Raw genomic sequence first — 6484 nt, forward strand, 5'->3', positions numbered from 1 at the left:
TGTGTTACACTCGCTCCCGGGCGGATAAACTGTATTACACTCGCTCCCGGGCGGATAAGCTGCAGCTTTCGACGCCCGTTATCCTCCCGACTCCGACGCTTTCTCCCCGCCCCCCCTTCACCGTCCATCCGCCGCTGAGAACATTTGCCGCCGCCGCCGCCGCTGTTAAACCGCTCCTGACCTCAGGCTCGGCCTCCAGCTGTTGCCCTGATGTCGCTCATTGATTGATTGATTGATTGATTGATTGATTGATTGATTGATTGATTGATTGATTGATTGATCCACCCGCCCACATACCCCACACACACACACTCACCCACCCCGACTGTCGACCATCGCTCCCGGGCGGGCGCGCGGACACAGACCGCACTGTTGCCGTCAACGGGAGACTTGACTGACGTCATGACTGGCTGCCGGGAGTCAAGATGGCCGCCGGGATCCCAGCCACCAACTGTCGCCGCTCGCGCTCGCGCTCCAGCTCCACCCGGACTGCCAGTAGTCAAGATGGCCGCCTCTGGCTTCACCCCCGCATCGACGTCGACGGGAGACTGGACTGGACTGGACCTGCCAGTAGTCAAGATGGCCGCCGGGATCCCAGCCAACTGTCGCCGCTCCCGCTCGCGCTCCCTCAGCCGTCGCCGCCCGTTGTTTTTCCCGCCGTTTCCCAGAAGGTTCTTCACCAACGGCCGCTCGCCCGCCCGCCCGCGCGCTCGGTCACTGGGAGTTCGTTCGCTTCTCCACGGCCGACCTTCACATTCCCGCTGGAAATGGGCTGAATAAACACAGGTGGGAAGTTTAAATCATCTTGAATAATGACAACAACGTGTAGTAGACAGACAGACAGACAGACAGAGCGGGCGAGGGGCCAGGTGTGAAGTTTAAATCATCTTGAATGACAACAACATGTAGTAGACCGACAGACAGAGCGGGCGAGGGGCCAGGTGTGAAGTTTAAATCATCTTGAATCATAACATGTAGTAGACCGACAGACAGAGCGGGCGAGGGGCCAGGTGTGAAGTTTAAATCATTTTGAATCATAACATGTAGTAGACCGACAGACAGAGCGGGCGAGGGGCCAGGTGTGAAGTTTAAATCATCTTGAATCATAACATGTAGTAGACAGACAGAGGTTGTTAGTTCATCACTAACTAACCGCAATAGGGAGGTTTCACGGCAGTCGGGTCACTGTTGCTATTATTAAACCATAATTAAAAAATAAATTTTGAGATGATTTCAATTTATTCCCATCTTCCATTACTCCAAATATAATCATTTCAGTATTAGGTTCCATTCTTATCTTAAATAATTTTGTAAATATTTCAAAAATATCACTCCAAAATCTATAAAGTTTTATGCAGGAAGCAAAAGAGTGTGTTATAGTTGCGTTTTGGGATAAACATTTATCACAAATGGGGGATATATTTGGATAGAATTTGTTCAATCTTGTTTTTTGACACGTTGGATGGAAGAAATGTTTTTATTTGTGTATGGGTCCCAAGCTGCAACTGCGGAGTCCAAATGAGGTCTAACGAGGGTGAAGTATAGCTTCTCCTTGACAGAAGTTGAACAATGATGAAAGTTGCGCCTCAGAAAGTTTAGGACACCTGTTGCTTTCACCGTTGCTCTTGAATGACAACAACGTGTATTAGACAGACAGACAGAGGTGTTAGTTGTTAGTTCAGGTTGTTAGGATGGGATACTGAGGTGGGGCGAAGATGATAGGGAGAAAAGAGAGTAGGAGAGAAATAGAGGTGCAGAGGGGAAAGAGAGGGAGGAGAGATAGACGGGGGAAAGAGAGGGGAGAGAGAGAGAGGAAGAGATGTGGAGAGATAGAAAGAGTGGAGAGTGGGGGAGGAGTGAAGAGAGCATGCTAAGGGAAGCGAGTGGGGGGGGAGGATTTCTTCGAGAGGAGAAAGAGAGAGAGGACGTTTCTGAGAAGCTTGTGGAGTCAGAGAGCATTTATCACCCCCCCCCCCCCACCCTCTCTTGAATTTAGAAGATGAGGGGGGATCTTATCGAAACGTACAAATTCTTACGGGGTTGGACAGGGCTAGATGCAGGAAGATTGTTCCCGATGTTTGGGGGAAGTCCAGAACAAGGGGCCCAACACACACAGTTTAAGGAAGAAGGGGGGGAAATCTTTTAGGACCGAGATGAGAAAAACATTTTTTTCCCACACAGAGAGTGGTGAATCTGTGGAATTCTCTGCCACAGAAGGTAGTTGAGGCCACACAGTTCATTGGCTATATTTAAGAGGGAGTTAGATGTGGCCCTTGTGGCTAAAGGGATCAGGGGGTATGGAGAGAAGGCAGGTACAGGATACTGAGTTGGATGATCAGCCATGATCATATTGAATGGCGAATGGTGCAGGCTCGAAGGGCCGAATGGCCTCTACTCCTGCACCTATTGTCTATGTTTCTATGTTTCTATCACTAACTAACGGCAATAAGTCACCAATCTACACCCACTATCACAACACTGGGCCACAAAAACACCGCCTTTTGTTGTTGTTTGTGTAGAAAATGTTTGATTACATTCATTATTTCCATTTGAACCATTTTAAAAAGGTCAAGGCTTTTCTTTTTTTTCCCAAAATGTTTCCGATATTTATTTATATTTGGATAATTCTTTGTGAAAAGATTATTGCATAAATGTTTAAAAACGTCGCGCTTATTAGATCCGCTGATTTAGACTGAAAATGCTTTTCCAAAAATTTACGTTGAACGATTCATTTTTTACAAAATTGCTTATTTTTGAATGTTAAAATCCCCACTGCTCTCCCCTTGCTATTCTCTTTTACAAGCGTTGCCGTTATTGATGTTATTTCCCGTTTATATCCTCGCTGCGATCTGTCGTCAAAGTCACAAAACTCACGTGTGGCGGCCGCTCGGCAGCGAGTAAACGGATTGACGGCGGCACAGAGACGTGAATCTCCTCTCCCCCCCATCTCTGTCTCTTCCCCTCCCCCTCTCCCCCTCCTCTCCATCTCTTCCCCCCTCTCTCTCCCCCTTCCCTCTCTGTCTCTCCCCCTCCCTCTCTCTCCCCCCTCCCTCTCTGTCTCTTCCCCCACCTCTCTCTCCCCCCATCCCTCTCTGTCTCTCCCCCCCTCTCTCTCCCCATTCCCTCTCTCTCCCCCTCCCTCTCTGTCTCTTCCTCCCCTCTCTCACCCCCTCTCTGTCTCCCCCCTCCCTCTCTGTCTCTTCCCCCCCCTCTCCCCCTCCCTCTCTGTCTCTTCCCCCCCCCTCTCTCTCCCCCCTCCGCTCTCTTTCTGTCTCCCCCCCCCTCTCTCCCTCTCTCCCCACCTCCCTTCCTCCCCTCGCAGACACACTGGTCTGTTCTGTATTCATGCCTACTATGTTCTGTTGTGCTGAAGCAAAGCAAGAATTTCAATGTCCTATCAGGGACACATGACAATAAACTCTCCTGAATCTCTCACTCCCTCTCTCTCTCCCTCCCCCCCTCTCTCCCCCCTCTTTACCTCCCTCCTCTCTCTCCCCCCCTTCCCCTCTCTCCACTCCCCCCCCTCTCTCGCCCCCTCTCTCGTCTCCTCCCTCCCTCTCCCCCCCCTCTCTCTCTCTCTCTCATCCTCCTCCCTCTCTCTCTCCCCTCCTCTCTCCTCTCCCTCCTCTCTCTCTCTCTCTCTCTCTCTCTCTCACTCTCACCCCTCTATCCCTCTCCCGTCCCCTCTCTCTCTCTCTGCCCCTCGAGATAGGGCGGGGATAGGGTAAAAGGAGCCAATGAATAATATGAATATTTCATTAGACTCTCTTCACTCTACCTGCTGTACTTGTGCTTGGCTTGGTTGTATTTGTGTATAGTATTACCTGATTAGATTGGACAGCATGCAAACAAAATATTGTCACTGTTTCTCAGTACATGTGACAATAATAAGTGTCGGCACAGTAGTGCAGCTGGTAGAACCGCTGGCTCACGGCTCCGGAGACTCGGGTTCGATTCTAACCACGGCCACTGTTTGTGTGGAGTTTGCATGTTTTTCCTATGACGGCGTGTGTTTCCTCCCACATCCCTATGGCATGCTGGCATGAACATCAATTGCCCTCTGTAAATGTGCCCCTAATATGCAGAACGTGAGATAACATAAAACTAGTGTGAGCGGGTGATCGATTGATGATTGGCATGGACTCGCTGGGCCGAAGGGCCTGTTTGCATACTGTGCCTCTGAACTCTGAATGCTAAAGTGTGAGAATAAGTCGCGTTTAATGTCGCAACGGTGTATTGTGTTAAAAGGTGTCAACATTGTGTCCATCCAGAATCAAGGGTCACAGTTTAAGGATAAGGGGGAAATCTTTTAGGACCGAGATGAGAAAAACATTTTTTTCCCACACAGAGAGTGGTGAATCTGTGGAATTCTCTCCCGCAGAAGGTAGTTGAGGCCACAGTTCATTGGCTATATTCAAGAGGGAGTTAGATGTGGCCCTTGTGGCTAAAGGGATCAGGGGGTATGGAGAGAAGGCAGGTACAGGATACTGAGTTGGATGATCAGCCATGATCATATTGAATGGCGGTGCAGGCTCGAAGGGCCGAATGGCCTACTCCTGCACCTATTTTCTATGTTTCTAAGAAGAGAATGCACCCGTGGGATTGAACAGTGGGAGAGGGACAATTGTTGTGAGTTAGCGCATTGTTTAGATGCCGCAGGGAATAAGTTACAGCAACAGCCTGGTGACCATTGTCAGGACAAGTCGAGGATCACAGCCGGGTCTCCCTCCCTCCGGGCAGTGTGTGGGTAGATCCGGCACATGGCCTGACAGCAACCCGCTGATCGGAGCACCTCATCTCCGTCATGTGGTCTGCCTTTTAGCAGAGTGGGGGTGGTGACAGCTATGGGTGGAGGAAAACAGACAACCCTTGATAATTCCATTATTTTGTTTCATCACAGCTCCTCCAATGTCTTCGCTGACGGAGCTCCTGGAAAGGTGTGATGATTGGCAGCTGCTGGAATTAACAAATCATTACCGCAAGAAGCTGGAAGCGGCGACTCAAGAGGCGGTGGAGAATGTCATCTTCGTTCTAGCATACGAGAGATATTTCAGTGAGCAAGAGAACAAGGTAGGGAGAGGAATGGATGAGTGGGTAACTTCAGCTGATACTGAAATGTTTTCATGCACAAATATTGTGGGCCGAATGGTCCATTCTTGTGCTGTCCTGCTTGTAATGAGTCGAGTCGTATACACGTCAATGTACAACACATGTTTATTAAAGTCCACTCACTCACAGCATTCATCTGCATGGTGTTACAGTAACTAGCAGCTACTCACACTCATTACCAATAAACATAATATTACACAGTGACCAAGCAAAGATACTATAAACATAGTAAACACAACTTGTTCCCCCGCAACGATGATTACACTGCGAGAGGCATAACTGAAGTCGGGGCAGGCTTACTAAAATGGCGGAAGTTACGCTCCGTTGCGTACTACACGTCAGTCCATTGGAATTTACAGGAGTGGTCTATCTTGCTCCGTTCTAGTATCTTTGCTAATTACTTAAGCAGACTTCTGATAATATAAATGCATAGTAGGCGGAGCTTCTAATAACAAGCACTACAATTGGTTAGTAAGAAGTAACCAATCTACACTTCTCTCTATAATTACGGCGCAGTCACAAAGAATATCCCGTACAGTGGTGGTGAGTTTGTCAAATACGCCATTATATTCAGGATGTAGTACAATACACTGACACAACCCAAAGTTTCAATGATTCACATCGCTAGCAAATTTTCAAAACACTCGCGACACTATAGTTATATGCGCATTTTACATTTTTGGCATAATTAATAGGTGATCAACTTCTCTTTGCAGTCTTACATCCTTGCTTTCCACCAGGTAGACAAAAATGCTGGAGAAACTCAGCGGGTGAGGCAGCATCTATGGAGCAAAGGAAATAGGCGACGTTTTGGGTCGAGACCCTTCTTCAAACTGATGTGGGGGAGGGGGGGGGAAGAAGAAAGGAAGAGGCGGAGACAGTGGGCTGAAGGAGAGCTGGGAAGGGGAGGAGAAAGCAGGGACTACCTGAAATTGGAGAAGTCAGTGTTCAATTTTTCAATAAAATCTTGAATACAATCGCAGAGTTCAACTACCAAAATGTTATAATTGGAGGAGACTTCAACTGTGTTTTAGACCCGTACTTAGATAAATCGAGGCAAAAACAAAGAGGCAATATGAAATCTAAAACTAGTGAACTCTTAAATACATATATAAAAAATACAAATATAGCAGACGTTTGGATATCGCGAATCCGACTGGAAGGGAATACTCGTTTTATTCAATGGTACACAAAACATATTCACGTATAGATTATTTCCTAGTGGATACAAAACTAATCCCTTATACTATGAACCCTAAATATCACACCAATACGATTTCAGATCACTCCCCGCTAACTTTCGTTTTAAAATTAGAAGGAATGACTACGAACAAATCGTTCTGGAGGTTTAACTCGCAAATTTTAAAAGACCCAC

This window comes from Amblyraja radiata, unplaced genomic scaffold (assembly GCF_010909765.2).
Source record: "Amblyraja radiata isolate CabotCenter1 unplaced genomic scaffold, sAmbRad1.1.pri scaffold_957_ctg1, whole genome shotgun sequence".
Taxonomy (NCBI): Eukaryota; Metazoa; Chordata; class Chondrichthyes; order Rajiformes; family Rajidae; genus Amblyraja; species Amblyraja radiata.